Source organism: Nelusetta ayraudi, unplaced genomic scaffold, assembly GCF_046127955.1.
Source record: "Nelusetta ayraudi isolate G7.1 ecotype Tasmania unplaced genomic scaffold, CSIRO-AGI_Nayr_v1 ptg000132l, whole genome shotgun sequence".
NCBI lineage: Eukaryota > Metazoa > Chordata > Actinopteri > Tetraodontiformes > Monacanthidae > Nelusetta > Nelusetta ayraudi.
The window spans coordinates 1,789,967-1,806,670 of NW_027466182.1; the positions used below are offsets into that span (position 1 = coordinate 1,789,967).

The following is a 16,704-nucleotide window of genomic DNA, read 5'->3' on the forward strand; positions in this document are numbered from 1 at the left end:
TTTCACCGGCAGCAAGCGCACGCTGTTAAAAACCCCGATATTGCTTTTTCCACCTTAAACAGGCAGCCCTGCGTTCCGCGCCTTTTTCGCTCACTTTTACACTCCGACTTCCATCGTGGTCCCGGGAAAGGAAATTCTGGGCGTCGTCTGGGCGTGGAGGTGTGCGACGCGCATCCCATGCGTGCAAGGTGCGATGCATCGCGAGGATTTGCGGCGCCGCGATGGCTGCAGAGGAGAAGGGAAGTGAATGAGGAAATGAGAGGACTGTGGAGACGGGCAACACAATGCGAATGAACACACTCGGGCCTTAAATATGACAGAATCACCAGCTGCTCGGGGGAATTTTTTTGTTTTGTTTTGTTTTGTATCTTTTTCCCCCTTCGCCTTTTTATCTGCAAAAGCTGGAACAATATGTCAGGTTGCTTTTTATTAGATAACCAGGATTTCTTCCTTTCCCCTCTTTTCCATCCCACAGCGCCGAAACACTTGCTCTGGAGTCTGACAGTGATCCTGCGCTTGCATGCTTTAATGCCCTTTCTTATTTCTTTTTGCTGTCCAATAAAGACTGATGAGAGGCATCAAGGAGGCACTGCTCAACAGAGGCCGGGCGAAACCTTCCAGTCAGCGCCGTAAAAAGGCCGGAACCTGGAAATATTACCCTGCTTTACAGCTCTGAATCAGCTGAGACAGCAGCCGTAGGCGACAGTGGCTGCGCTCGTGCTTTTGATATTGACCTTTTAATTGAAACAGTAAAGACTTTTTTTCGACAGGAACACAATAGTGGTTAAAGGCAGGGTAAATCTAACAGAAAGTTGTCTTTAACTCCCCTTAAGGCTGATTTAGTTAAAAAAAAAAAAAAAAAAAAAAAAAAAGAAGCCTCCTTTGCCATCTCAAATCAGTTCTTCAGTATAGTTTGCGTACGTTGCACCCATGCATTCGTACAAGTAACCTCACCTTGTGAATTGATGCCCACCTGTCACCTCAAACCAAGTGACCGAAAATGCACATTTGCCACCAACACATTATTTGTTTCTTAATGCAACCGAGTTAACGTCGTTTTAATCTTCTGTGAGTGACTTTAATTGAAGCTAGCATGCTGTGTGATCGCTAACACAAAGTCGTGTCCGTTCACACAGACAGTGTGGGGGGGGGGGGGGGGGGAGAGCGGCTGTATTTCTTCATTCTTTTGGATAAAATTGCAGACATGGGGTCTCTGTCAGCCCGAGATTTTGATTTCGCTACCTCCATGGAAGAGCGCACGTCTGACTTGTCACGTTTGAAAGCGAGCAAGGTGCACCGGCACGTGTCCCACGAACAATGTTGACAAAGGCGGCGAAATTGGCTGAATGGCTATCATCAGCGCCGCAATTATTCGGGCAGCGGGAGCCTTGTGGGCGAGTCGGGGCGAGGAGTACACCCGTCCAGGAAGGTTGGAGGGGGGCCTTTGTGAGGGAGGCACAATGGAAGGTGTGATTTAAGTGAAAGCGAGCGGCTCAGCGGGGGGGAGAAAGCACGAAGGTGAGGCAGGAGGCAGGAGTGGAGAGGAGTGGGTGCTGGAGGGTTGATGGAGTGAAAAACAAGGTGAGACCTGTACTTAGGAGAGGACAATGGAGAGCTACTTTAAACACAAAGGGCTGGGAGACGCTCTGCGCGGCGCCGCTATTGACGTCGGCGCTTTGAACTTTTTTGATCCCTGTCCGCGAGGTGCGCTCGGAAGCCGCTTCTCCCCCTCCCGCGCATCGATTTTAATCATTCAAAGTGCCATTGTGAGCCGGGATCCGAGTAATAGAATTTTTTTTTTTTTAATTATTATTTTTACCCACCTGAGCCCGGCGACTTCGCCCCAACTCGCTCGCCGGGTTTACCTCGCGGCTAATCAAATTAGACAACGCGTTTTCCCGCAACCGTTGTCACAGTGTGAAATTTCAATGAATCAATGTGAAACAAAAAAATAAACGCGTTCCGCTCCGAAGAGTCTCGAAACCTCGCTTGAATATCGCAGGCGAACAATATGCTGACCCGAATGCATATTAAGTAAATACAAACGAGAACAAGGTCGAATGCTGAGCAGTAGCTGCAATTACATTCCGACGGCGCGCTGTTTGTGTTCTTTCTTGTGTTGTTGCCCTGCGTGTGCCCACGTGAATATTTAAATAGCCCGTACGTGCTGCTTTATTTATGTCGTCGGAAGAGTATTGGGGCCACAAGAAGAGAAAAAATATATAGATAGAATTTTTTTCCCCCCAAGTTTCGAAGTTGAAATTTCGAGATTAAAGTCGAAATTTCGAGAAGAAAGTTGACGGAAAAAAGACCAAATTTCGCAAATAAAATTTTGCAACTAAGGTCAACTTGAAGTAAGTCAAAATGAAGAGAGGAATAAAGTTGAAAGGCTCCGCGCGCTTAAGTCTAGTGGAGTTCTTCCGTTTTCGCCAGTTTCTTGGTTACTGTGGGTGAACCTTGCTGTTTTCGGCAGTTTTAACTGTGGGTAACTGGGTTCTGCCACCATACATTAAGTCTACCAGCCGATTTCTTTTTTCCCCCCAATCATTTGAAATTCTTGTATAAATTACAGCACTGTAATTGCAAGAAGAGGAATTAATGAAAACCATCTAAAAGTAGACCATCAGTTCAATCATCTATACTCTATGAATTTCAAAACTGGTTCTGCCCTCAAGTCTCAGCTTTTAAAGGCATAACATAACAACATGAAGTCTAAAAAAAAAAAAAAGTATTTTGATTCCGGCCCTGACATCTCTCGAATCCACCTGCCAACCCACAACACAGAGCGTTTTCAATGGGCCTTTCAATTGCCTTGGATTATATAACAAATTGGATTCCCTTTCGTCAGAAGGCAACCGCTGCTGGCTGACCTTAAAGATGGCAAAAAAAAAAGGGGGATGGCGGGGTGGGGGGGGGGGGGGGGTAGATGAATAAGTGGCCGCCGCCGCCGCCGCCGCAGCAGATGTGACTGCGGTTGCGACCGCTTCGTACGAACTCGACGTGGCATGAGCTCAGACAGCGGCAGCCGCAGTATTCAATATTCAATATTGGGAGCGGGCGCCGCATGTCGACGCGGCATTTAGTCTCACAACTTTATCCAGATTGAGTTTGGGACACTGGGAGTTCGGCGGCGTTTCCATTTAGAAACAGGCCTCGCAATTAAATTCTGTGTCTTGAATTTTAAACAAAGTATTAAGAAAATTGCGGCAGGACGCCTTGATCTCTCTCTCTCTCTCTCTCTCTCTCTCTCTTTCTTTCTCTCTTGCCATGCATTCGGCATCCACTTGTGAGGCCTTGGCAGCGGCGGCGGGCGGGAAGATTTTTACAAGCCGGGAGCAAATCTGACTCGCGTTTCGAGGCTCTTCGCGAAACATTCCCGAGCAGATAGAGTTTTGTTGACGAGCGCGTAAAACGGCTCCCTCGGCGCGGCGCGCCGGGTTCTCGCGCTGCGTTTCTGCCAATTCCTTTGTTTGCGGCCTAGTTAAAAGTGAGCTCGGCGGTCTCGAATCCGGTCTCGACGGTCTCCCGATTTGAATTTGTGGTTTCTCCTAAACCAACGCGAGCTGCGTTTTGACTCTCGCACCCCCCTTTAAAACGTTCAACTTTACACGTGTGTTTTTTTTTTTTTTTCCTATCCCTGCTTTTCGCGCTCGCGCGGCTTTTTTTACTCAGTCGTTCCACGTGACGGGGTAGCGGCAATCGATGCGGCTCCCGTCCCGCCCAGATTGATTCATATTTACGCCTCCCCTACGAGCGGGGGCCTTATCTTGTAATCTGCGAACGGTAACGATTGTCAGAGCGGTTAGCAGAGTGCCCGACGTGTCGCCCGCAGTCGGCGGTTTTCAAGGTGAGGGAGAACTTTGTGCGCCGCGGTCGCTACCTTTGCGCCTGTCACGCTCGGCGAGCGCACGCCGATTTGGTATCGCAGCCGCGAGACCTTCTCCTTGCTTCACGGGGAAAGAAGTCTCCTCGGCGGCTTCCCCACCTCCGCGGGGGGGTGGGGGGAATCGTAATTCCTGGAGCTCACGTGGCGGCGCAATCGCAAAAATAGCGGCTGCAGATGTCGGCGGAACCCGAGACGAATCAAAGTTTGGGAATTCATCGGAATGACTAATGAGTCCCGTGTTCGCCGCTAATGGCTGACGGCGGCCCGGCGCGGGGCGCGGCGTTTGTTTACTCGTTAACTCGGCGTCGGCGAGCAGACGCGCGCGCACGCGAGCGTCTGCACGGCAGGCGGACGGGCGGCCTGATTGTGATCAATGAGCAATAATGAAAGACCTTTTGCTTAAATGTCACAAATTAGATTTGCTTTTGACATAAAACGCGGCGACGGATGGCGCGGTACAAATGCTCGGTAAACACTTTAAATGGATTTGAAATGGCCTTTAAGCACCGGACCTGCTCGGCCGATATTGGCATCTAAATTGCGGGTGGGGAGAAAGGGGGGGGGGGGGGGGGGGCAGGCGTACTCTCGAACTCAATAACGGCCTTGATAAGAACCCAAAAGAGTGGTTTTCACAACAGTCAACTGCATAATGCCATGGATTCTCCCCGCAGTGCTGATGAAATGGGCTTCCGTGGAATAAAAAACAAAAAAAAACAAGGAGGATGAGAGCAGAAACCTGCTGGTGGTCTTCAGCGTCACCTGCAGAAATGGACGGTTTCCCGCCGCAGCCTCCTCCACGACCAGCCGCGTTCAAATATTTATGAGTTGTGTGAGTGCGCCCCCCCCCCTTCGGATATGACGTGCGCCGGCTTGACTGACAGGCGGCGCGACCTCGTCTTGCCCATGTCAAAGAAAGCCACGGCCACCTCGGCCGCGCACCTGCGTCTGAGATGGAGAACCAACCAGCTGCTTCCCTCCCTCCTTCATTTTTAAATCTTCATTGTTCAGCCAAAACGCGGTAAGGGTTTTGGTTCGAAGGCCGTTGTTCTCAACCGCTGTTTGCAGTTCTTTTCCACCGGGGGTGATGTCACTTTGGTACAAACTTATAAGCCCACTTAACCGAGCCTTACTAACTATGAGTAAGCTTTTGCAGCCAGCCTGCCGCCGAGTGAGGTCACTCCACGGGACCCGAGCGCTCCCCACCTCGCTTGGTTTCACCTAATTTAAGTGCTGCGCCGGCAGACGATAAAAGCTTGGCCAAAGCGATTCTAGCATACGGCGCCGCGGTCGACACGAGTCAGGCATGGGATGTTTCAGTGCAGCTGCGGCAGGCGAGCGAGCACAGTACAAGGGAAACACGGTCTACTGCCAAAGCATTTAGCTTCCGTTGTTACTGAGCAATCGTGAAATCGAAACAACAGAAACGCTGCATGATTTTAAATGTATTAAGGTGCTTTACAAAAGGGGAAAAGTATCAAATGAATGATACACTTATTGTTTGTTTTGTTTTTTTTACAATTAGGATATAAAAGGTTGGTGAACCTGATGCTTCCTCCCACATTAGATCAGACAAGAGAAACTTTATGTTGCTCTTTATTGAGTGACCAAATCGTCTCGTGCAATAGTGAAGCCCCCACATTTCCCGAACTGACATTCAAAAGATCACGCGGAAAAACGTATTCCGGTCATGGATTTGAGTAAATCACATTAAATGCGTATCATGCCAAAAACCCTATGATTGAGATTACAAAACCAGTCAAGTAAAGTATTAAAAATGAAAAAAACAACAACATAACATTTCAGACTTTCTAACCATCTGGATTTCTTTTGTACTCAAACTCAATAAATTCCACTTTTACCGCGTTTCATTCTAATTTTATGCGCTGCCCTGGTAGTGTCCGTCCTGTACAGCATCCCACTCCACTGTACAGCATCCCACTCCACTGTACAGCATCCCACTCCACTCAAAGTGCCTGTTTATCTTTCGGCCATAATTTGGACACGTCTATGTCCCCAGCTCGTTCCGTATGAATATTTTACACCATCTTTATTTAGCTGCGCAAGCAGAGCCGGGAGCTTTTATCCACACCTGGAAAAAAAAAAAAAAAAAGACTTGGACCGCACACGCAGCATGCAAACTCTTTGATGGGACGCCGGGCTCTACTAGTCTTGATTTTATTACGACTCAATCTACCTCTCGTCTTTTTTTTTTTTTTTCCTACGCAATCTCCGACAGGCCGTGCTTTGCGGCCAAGTGACCCAGATTCCTACTGTCCTCCTGCCCTTTGCAGTTATCAGGGACGCATCTGGCCCCACTACAGATATAAGGCGCAGAAAGACCCACAGCTGGAAACAGGGTTAGTAGAGGAACGAGCGGCAGCTGGATCAGACTTAACGCCGCGTAATGCAAGACGGACACGAGCTGGTGCTGCTCGCATGCAAAGCGCCACTCTCTCTGGGCAAATCAGTCTCGCAATATGCAGTAAATTCATTCATGGTTAAAAAAAAAAATAAAAAAAAATAACAGGAAGAAAGAAAAGCATAAATGATTGACAAGAATGGCAAAAAAAAAAAAGTTTTACATTTTTTTTTGTTTTTTTCCATCAAAAAGATGCAGAATTTTTAAAATACTTCTTTGTTTGATTGCTTTAAGTCCTGCATTAGCATTTTATACAATTTCAATATGAAATATGTATTTTCGCTTTGTGTATAAAGCAAGAATAAAACGATACCGGCGGCAACCTCAAACCGCGTTCTTCATCCTGTTGTCGTTTTCAATTCACCGTCCACAAAAAAAACTTGGGAAGTCCAACCCCTGCAGTCACTTTTAATTGGTGCAGACTCAAAACACAAATTGCATCCATGGTAATGTGTCGCCCGGATCCTGCTCTGCATATGGTCAGACCCGGGGAATCAGAAACCTGTGAAGCCATTATTGATGCAAATGGCATAATGGCATTATGCTAATGACCCGTCATTGGATTACCTTGGTTTACTTATTTAATTGGCTCTCAGATAAGCCCTCATACGGGCCCTATTTGAGATGGGAGGCTTATTGGATGATATCGGTGTTGCTTAATGTGATTTCTGCCTGGGCTTTTCACGGCGGAGTTTGCATGTTGTCCTGATGTCTGCTTGGTTTGGGTCCAGCTGGCAGGCTTCCCTCCTCCTGTCCAAAGACTCGGCTAGGTGAGGGTAATTGATTCTCTCCGGTGTGAGTGTGAGTTTGAATGACTGTGGTTACGTGTCAGCTCGGCGACGAACAGGGACACACATCCGGCTTTCTCCCGTGTCAGGGGAAATAAAGCCTTCTTCCTCTTTTTTTTTTAAACACAACCAGGAAGCTGTTGAATATTGAAAGACTAATTGGATGAGTTTGTGCATGCTTTTTTTATTATTTGACAATAACTTATCAAGGTTTTTGCAGGTCTAACCTGAGGTGTAATTTACGAAACACACTTTCTTTTCGGTTATTGCTCAGTAACTAACTGTGTTGTTGGGATTACTCCATAAAAGTACTTCAACTACTGATTACTCCTTAAAAAGTAATCTAAGTACATCTTTAACTACTTTGTTTCATAAATAATCAATTACTAATTACTTAAGTCAAAAAAGATGAAGTAACTTGTTTCCTGCACGTACATCGAACCACGATATTCACAATATTACATTAATCCGTCACTAAAAAGTAGTTTAATTACAGTAGTGGATTACTTGGTAATAGATAACTCGATTATTATGGAAAAAAAAACAACATAACTCTATTGTCTCGGTCTCACACGGATCCCTCTTAGTGATTCATGCCGGGCCCTTTAAGTGGCAGCGTCCCACAACTCCTCACCTCCACTCCGAGTTTTGAGCCATCGTAATTGCAATTTCACTTCACGCACATCAGCCCTTCCTCTCAACCGTGTCTGGCTCCCTCCCGCGCTCCCCTCCAATCCCCTTTTTCCAAGCTCTCTCCGAACAACAGATGGTCAACTCATCCCTCCCACAGATCCGCAGATAGAGGGATGGACAGAGAGAGAGAGAGAGAGAGAGAGAGAGAGAGAGTGGGGGAAGACTTACGAGGGAGGAGGAATTAAAAAGTGGAGCAACTGCCTGGATGTGTGTCGAAAACGCAAGGGTGAGGGTGGAGAAGTGGAATGGAAAGAAGAGGGGGAAAAAAACGCTGATCTTCTCTCTTGATGAGCTGCGTTGGTAAAGACAACGAGATGCGATCAGACAAGCATGCAACGGAACCAGCCCGCGCCGACTGCATCCTCATCCGTGCGATTATTGCGAGCCATCATTTACACAGGGATCATAGGAGAAGGAGCGCGGCGCGGCCACCCTGGCCGAAGAGGAGGAGGAGGAGGGCGGGCGGGCGGGGAGAGAAGAGAGACGAGGTGGAGGCGTGCCCGGCAGATTGGAGAGGCAGGGTAGTGTGGGATGAGATGGAGGTGGCGAGGCAAGGTGAATTACGGCGGTGGCGCCGCGGAGAGGGACGGCCCGGGCCAAGCTCCTGTCGCTCTCCATTTCGCCGGCTGACAGAAATTTTGACCCCTTCAATTTTCCTTCCCTGCCCACGTTCAAATTGCCATTGGCCGGCCCACTGACTGCGGCCACTTCATAATTGAGCCACCGCGCATGATGCAAGGCCGGTGACAGGAAAACAAGGCAGAGTGCGTGCAGCCTGGCACCATAGAGGAAGAGTGTCCAATAACTCCTCAATATCATTTGGAGGGGTTAGAGTATATAAAAATATGCATTTTTTTTTTTTATGTTTCTTATAACTGTTGTTACGTCCTGAGGGACTATTGGGGTAGTTTGGATAAACAACATTGTAATTCAAAATCAGGTAAAGATGGAAAAACAGAGTGCGGCAGGTATAAGTCATAAATTATGTATTTGATATGGTAAACTGAAGTACATATTAACAAAGAACAATCCTTACAAAAACAAAGGACGATTTAATAATCAATTGTGACCAAAAAACAATCCTCTCAAACATAGGATGGCTGGCTAGCAAAGACAATATTACTACTCAAAGTCGCCACAAGGCTGAGAACAAACTAAAATTAAACGCAAAACACTCCCACATAAACACGCATGCGTAACAACTGCAGATCTCCAGAACATAGCATCCTTAACCCCTTCGGTTTGTAGCCAAAAAAAAAAAAAAATCCCAGCTTTAGCTTTAGCTTCCTGCTAAGACTGATAATTTGTTGTTGCCCTTCGCATGGCTGGACGGGGACACAAACAAGGCAGCCAAGAGGCCTCGGGAAGCCAACAAAAAGAGGATGTGTGAAGTCGCAGGGCATATATTTCAGCCAAGCACCGCGAGAAAAAAAGGACTTCCTTTCTTGCAAAAAGCCACAGCATGCATCATTTAGCAACAGATGCGCAGTGCGTCATGATGAACGAAGCACGCGGCCGTGTTTAAAAGCACATCTTCGCGTATTTCTTTCCTTTGTTTGTGTCATTGAAATCTCACTTGCGCCACGCTCACTCCTTTGCTTTTGTTTTTATTTATTTATCTATTCCTCTTCATGGTGACTTTTGGCTGGCGGGGTAATTTATCCCAGCAGTTGTTTCGATGAAGACAGCAAGATTAATTTGCAGAGCCCGAAGCCAAGACGCGGCGACTGGCGGCGGGGACGGCGGTATTCCGGGGAGAGATTGCGCCGTCATCTTCTCATATCGCCGGCAAGCTTTATTGACACGGAATGATGATACATACAATATCCCGCCAAAGTGTAAAGCAGAAAGTGCTTAATATGTTTCCCGCGCGCTGCAATACTCCTTCCGGAATACAGATGGGAAATACAATGCGGATTTATTGAGCTGTATACGCCGTAATAAGGCAAAATAAACAGAAAACAAATACTGATGCGGGTCAAGAGGCCGGGTCCAATACGACCGTGCAGCTGGTTTTGCTCTAATGGCTTAGATTGTCATTTTATGTATGGCCGTTTTATTAAGCCGCGTGGAATTCCGAACCTTCTGCAACTCTGGCGAGTGTTTACGTACAGCGGCTGTTTCTTTTAAAGGGAATCCGTAATAAATCCGGTGGGACAAAGACTCTCATATTGTGGAAATCCTGCGCAGTTGGAAAACAAATAAATAAATGAAATGCTTCAAGGGGGCGACGCACAACTTCCCGGTTCTAGAAAAGCTGCCGCCGCCTTTCAAGACCTTGCATTACGGTAAATTGGGTTTAGGGAGGCTTGCCAGGAACTGTCCGCAGCTTACCGCTCGGAAAACTGCGACTGCGGTTTACATCAGCCCAAGATTGATCCAGAAGAAAACTCTTTATCGCTGATGCCAGTTTTTGAGTTATTGCCACCTCATTGTGCTCAATATACAATCTATAGGGACTAATTACAGCAGGCTCAGATTGGGTATTGATGATGCTTTTTCGCGGCAAATGACGCATGGAGAATAGTGATTGAGCGTGCGTTTGTGCGTTTGATGGCACGGCGGAGGCAGGGGGGTAGGTGGGCGCGGGGGGGGGGGTGTATTGGTTTTGTTTTGTTTTTTGGAATGCGTGACAACATGCTTGGTGTGGGCGGGTCCGTTTCTACCGTATCCATCCTTGGTGACGGCGCCATGAAGGGGAACAAGGTCATTTTTAATTTGCTGCATGGATACCCTCCTCTGTCCTCCTCGGGACTCTTGGCTTACCGCCTCTCCAGTTAGATTGACACACATATATACACACACAAGCGCACACACCAAAGGCTTTACAATGATGCATTTGCTCATTTATTCACACACACACACTCACACACTCACACACACACGCACTCACACACACAGAGTGTGCAGAGGTGTTTTGAAATAACAAACGGCTGGCAATCTCAGGAGAAATCTTATTTAAATTAAGTGACTCACAGTGATCTATGCTCTGTCTAGACTGCTTTTTACCTTCCCCCCACCCACCCACCCACCCTTCCCTCCCCTCCCTTCACTGAAGTGGCTTTTGCTTTAACATAACAAGGAAAGATAAGAAACTGAAAAAAAAAAAAAAAAAGAAAAAAAGTGGTGGATATAAAAAAGAGCCTCCCTCCAAAGACAAGGACGGAAAAAATGACGGTGAAGACCAAAGAAATCTGGATGAGAGGAGCTGCAGAGTGGTGTTGTTGATGTGGCGGTTCTCAGTCGTCGCTGATGTTTCAATCACAACCCTGCAGGCCAAACAGAGCTATCTCTATAATTGTCTCATGCATTCTTATGGAAAGGAACCAAAGACAGTACGTTGATAGGTGAATGGGTGAATCTTCACATTTCTCCGTTACTAACATTACTGGTATAGATAGATAGATAGATAGGTAGATAGATAGATAGATAGATAGAGTGGCCAACAAAACCAGTCTGTACTGCAATAAAAACGATTCTGCCCAAGTGCTCATAAATACCTTCTTTGAAAACTCCATCCAGCTCAGAGTGCGACTGCAGCGTCCAGGCTAAACCCTCCTCAGCAGCAGCAGCAGCAGCAGCCTTTGTTTATCAGTTTCTGCCTCTTCCTCCCGGGCTTCCTAGGAGCGGCGCTGAGCGGAGTCGCTCTCTCGCCCTCTTAACCCCACTTATTTCCCTGCAAAGGAAGCTAATTGCTAATGGAATCCGCTGAAAGTCTAAGCAGATTGAACGCTGCTGTCTACCAGAGGGAGGGCGGGCGGAGACGTCTGAGTGAGATTTCAACACGTCGAAGTCCGGCTGATCCAGCCAGTGTTTGAGGTTAGTCCCCATCCACCCCCCCCACCTCCCCCCCCAACCCCCCGATGCCTGGACCGCACATTAAACAGCTTGGCTAAATGCAGACTAACCAACCTTGCGGCGCCACTTCAGGCTGACATTTTGCCGCGCGTTTGGCTGCAGACTTTCACATTCTGGCCATCCTCCATTGCACTCGACCTTTTTCCCCCTCCTGTGTGTAATCAACTTTGGCAACACTAAAGCGCGTCCCGGGTCAAAGTTGAATCAATTTAAACCTTAAACCACCGGCGTCACCACCACCAGCAGCAGCAGCAGCAGTATATTTGGGCGCCAGCGGCTTTTGAGAGCAGCACTGTGTCACCGCTTTCCCTTTTGGAAACAGCGCGACTGCCAGCTTAAATCAATTATTTATTGTTGACGGATCTCTCTTCCCGCTTCCTTCACAAATCAGAAAAACACTGACACAGCAGCTCGTGTCTCGACTTCTGATGCTCCCCGCGTCGCATCTCGTGCAGATTGCATAATCCCGGGTGGAATTCACCCGCTGCTGAATCATTTATCATTAACAAACACCAATGCCTTTAAGTACTTGTTTCTCCAATCTTCCACGGTCTGATTCGAGGGGCAAACACTGAAGCAAATGTGGCAGCTATAACAAGATGCACCGTTTCTAGTTGGTGAGTCACCAATTAATCAGGTTGTACTTGTGAGCTGCCTGAGCCTGTCTCTTTTCGGGGGGGCCGACAAAAAGTGACACTCTTTTAACCTTGGTTGGATTGACAACCTTGGTCGAACTGCTTTATCCTCCAATTCACTTTGTGAAATATGTATATATATATACATATATATATATATATATATGTATATATATATATATGTATATATATATATATATATATATATATATATATATGTATATATATATATATATATACATATATATATATATATATATATATATATACATATATATATATATATATATATATATATATATATATATATACATATATATATATATACATATACATATACATACATACATACATACATACATATATGTGTGTGTGTGTGTGTGTATATAGACCAAAGCTGCTCTTCCAGCCCTTTATCATCTTGCCGTGAGTCCTATTACCAGGACCATGGACAGCTCCAACTCTGCACCCCAGCAGCATGACTCATGTGATGTCAGCACCATGGACAGCTCCTTATACTTGATCAGCTCCAGTGTCTGTGGTTCAACCCTCCTCTGTCGCCCTGTTTTCCCTTTAGCTGCATTTTTGCAACACATTTTTTTTTTTTTTTTTTGGCGCCTTCTCAGTATTCACTCCATGGCTCGGGAGAGCTCTGGCGAGTCGGGCAGCATTTGAAAGCCGCACGGCGTCCACACAGACTAACAGTGGTATCCAATTAAAATGCTCAGCGGTATGGATTTGCTCGCTGTCTCGTATTGTGAAGTTTTGGTTTGTTTTTTTGTATTTTTTTCCACTCGGGCTCAGGACTGTAATGCCGGAACCAGCCGGAGTTATTGTTTTTTAAATCAGTTAAGACCATGAGAAAGGCTGAGAGAACGTAAGCGCAAATTTGGACCTTTGCTGGCTGTGATTGCTGCAATGTAATAGAGTAGGACTGGTCTTTCTTGCACGCCGGGTTCAAGGAGGGAGAGGCAGACTGGGGCATAATTGCGAGCCAACGCTCAGAGAGGAGGCAGATGTGAAGATTGAAACAGAACACTGACAGATGATTAGCGGTGGCATTAAGAGAGACGAAAGGGATCAGGATTGACAGATGGGACGACTGAACAAGAGAGGGCCTGAGTGAATGAGAGGTCCCGAGACTGAGCAATGATGGGAAACACGGACAGAAGGTTGTGAGCTCAGAGGAAGGCCCTGAGAGGGTGAACCGAGAAGACGGTTAAAGGGAAAACGTCTGTGTTGGAGTTCTCTCCATTTGAAACCTCTGGTTTATTCATCCCTCCCGAACTAGCTTTATGTACTTTTCTTTGTATCGATGAATTCCTCTTTGTCTGGCCTTGGGTGTTTTGTTCTTTTTCTTCCTCACACGCACTTCACAGCTTTTCACGATCTTGCACCATGCCCTTCTCGACTGATCTCGGCACCCTATAGCATGCCGGCACGCACGCACACACACACACACACACACACACACACACACACACACACACACACACACACAGCGAACAACACTTCCCCATCTCCGCCAAAAAGCCACCTGGGATTTTCTACTATCCATTTCATTTGCAGCGGACTTGCGTCATGCCCTGCCTCCTGTACCTCAAGGTCTTAGCGGCAACGCGCTCTCAGTAGGGGGCGGGGGGCTTGATGAGCCCCCGCTGGCCTCGGAGCGGCCTCGGTATGGGAACGAGGACCGTATCTAATTGGAACGGTTAAGACTTTAAAGCCAGGTTGGCAGATTACTCTTAAAAATAGCACTTGTGCAGCCGCTCCGACTCTGGCCCGACCGTCGTGGTTTAGCTGTGGTTTCCGCGAGGCTGTTTGGTTTGTCCTGGAGGGGAGTTAATAGCAGAGTGTTCACTTCCATGCATGTGAAAAATGCTTTTCCCCGCTTCTCACCAGCCGGTAATCACCACGGCGCTCATCGCGCCGCGCCGACTTTGTTTACCTCAATCAACCTAACAGCTGCTGAAGGCTCATCGCCTGAATGATAACAATGGGGCTAAATAAATACAGCGCATTTGACATGTTTTAATTGATTGCAGGGGTTTGCGGGTGATAAGAATCCAGTTTGCGAATCCAATCGATTAGTTCCTCTGCCGTGCCCGCCTGCTGCACTCTGTTTACCAAGCGGCGGCGCTTTGCAGCAGCTGCTTGTTTTCGAGGGAACCTGTCTCGAAAAATCTCCCCAGTTCACCTTCACACCAGAAGTCGCTGTGCTTCTGCACATTTTCGGTGGCCTGCTCAAAACAAAACCAAAGAACCCGATCAAAGAGTGCTCTCATGAAATCCGCCGAGCACCTCAAACGTTTTTGCACTTTCGCAGGACGTTAACGCGTCATGCTAATGTTGTCCGTGTGCTCACATCCTCCCAGAAGAGAAACAAAGCAACAAACAAAAAGCGCAAAATGAGAGCTGAGATTAGCTTAAAGGTTCAATGTGTAAATTTTTTTAAGGAAGCCTGTGTTTAAGGAAGCCCGCTTGACTGCATGCTTGTATTTAGGCCACTCTTAGGTGGGCTTCCTTAAAAAAAATGGCACCTAAGTAGGAGCAAGAACTTTGTTTTATGTATATTGATATATATATATTGTATATGAGAATCGTTCTAAGGGTACGAAAACCAAATTACTTTTATTGTACTGCAAGTATACACTTCTATTAATGTATTTTTGGGCAGTATGTTAAGCTTTTACCAATATAAAAAATCACAAATCAAGCCAAATTTTACACACTGGATCTTTACACAGGGGTTGGAAAGTGTATCTGAGGAGGGAGGCCTTGATCTAAAGAGGGTTCAGCACATCTAAGCAGAGGGGCCGAGGGAAAATCAGAGTCTTTTGAAGTGAGAATCATAGCTGCAATTTTTCAGCCATCCGAACCATTAGGCCCCTTTTACCCGCTTATATAGGACTCGATAAAGAACTTCTGCTGTTTCGGAGTCGCAACGCCGTGCTTTCATCCCGACCATCCACGCCGTGACGTTCCCCTCCTGCTAATGAGAGCCAACTTCAATTGAGACCTCACCCCTGCCAAAAGTGAGATTGACTGTAAGCCTGTAGCTGGAGATGGGACACACATGCACAATCTCACACGTGCCCACCCTTCTCAAATGCTTTATCACAATCCTGTCTTTACGTTCAACATCCACACACTCCTGCCAGTGCCCTCAGACTTTCAAATCATTATATAATCTGTCGACGCGCCCCAACCAACTGGCGTAAACACCATTTGTGCAAAAGTTTCAATGACGTATGTTGTGTTTTTGCTGCTGTTTTTTTTTCCAGTGTTTAATTGTGTTATTCTTCTAAAAAAAATAATCGAGGAGATTTCATTATATCGCAGATAGTAGCAGCATTGTGCCGGAGAAACATAATTCATTTGAAGAGCAGGAAGGCGTGGAGAGGAGAGATGCACAGCTTTGAAATCCAGCATGTGGTTTGCATTGTTGCCGCCTGGGTGTGTGTGTGTGTGTGTCAAGTGTGCCCGCGTTAATCCTTGGGAGGCAGATTTGCGGTTGCGCGGATGATGGCGAGTGGAGCTCCAAGGCCACGGCTGCAGATGCGCCTGCGATTTTATTTTTTATTTATTTTTTTTCGCCAGACGAGGCAGACGGAGTGACAGTAAGAAGTGTTGCCATTGCCCTCGGTGAATTTCCCGCCGATGTCGCAGCCGCAGAGTCGAACAGGAAGGCAGCCTCACGAGGGCGCGGAACCACATCTGATTCATCCTGTTCAGACTACCGTGAAAAAAACAAAACAAATCTGATCAAGTATTAGCTAAAAAAAAAATAAAAAAAATCAGGAAAGCAGTTGAGTCCTCCTTGCCCCGAGTCTGTCTGAGCCTTGGGCATGTTATTATCATTTCTGCCAGACAGTGAGAGAGAGCAAGCGGGCGAGCGAGCGAGGGTTCTCAACCTGGCTTTTTCCATTCTGGTTCCGTCAGCTGTTTACCGCCTTCCACCGCATGCTCGCTCTTGAGATTCCGAGCTTGCGCGTCCTCCCCTTTCTCGCCATGCCGCCCTCGCCTTATCTCTACCCCGAGACTCATTTGAATAAAAAGTTGGACCACAAATGGTCGGTTTAAGCCATGCTTTGCGCCGCTTTAACGGCAGCAATATCAGGGTCCGTTATTGCCGTCTTCGAATTAAGTAAAAGCTCCTCGTTGAAAAATTACCAACTCAGCGTATGTTTTTCGCTCTATTTTTTTTAAAACGTCCTTGTTTTGTACGACATTATCGAGCATTATTAGTAACCCCCCCCCCAAAAAAAATAAAAAATAAAATCCGACTCAAAGCCAGTTGTTTGTTGTTATCGCGAAATAACACAACGCTTCTCCCACTCGTTTGCATGCGGAGAAGGAAGACGGAAGACATCTTTACAGTCCCAGCCACTTCAACTAAAAACTAAATCACCACATTCAGATTAA

The 16,704-nt window shown here is 46.8% G+C and overlaps 1 protein-coding gene across 1 annotated transcript in view; it reads left to right on the forward strand.

Moving 5' to 3' along the window:
* The window catches only part of cntnap2a (contactin associated protein 2a), a gene marked incomplete at its 3' end in the record, with an annotated part of 146,261 nt that overhangs the window by 24,930 nt on the left and 104,627 nt on the right, over window positions 1-16,704 (forward strand). The window lies entirely within an intron of this gene.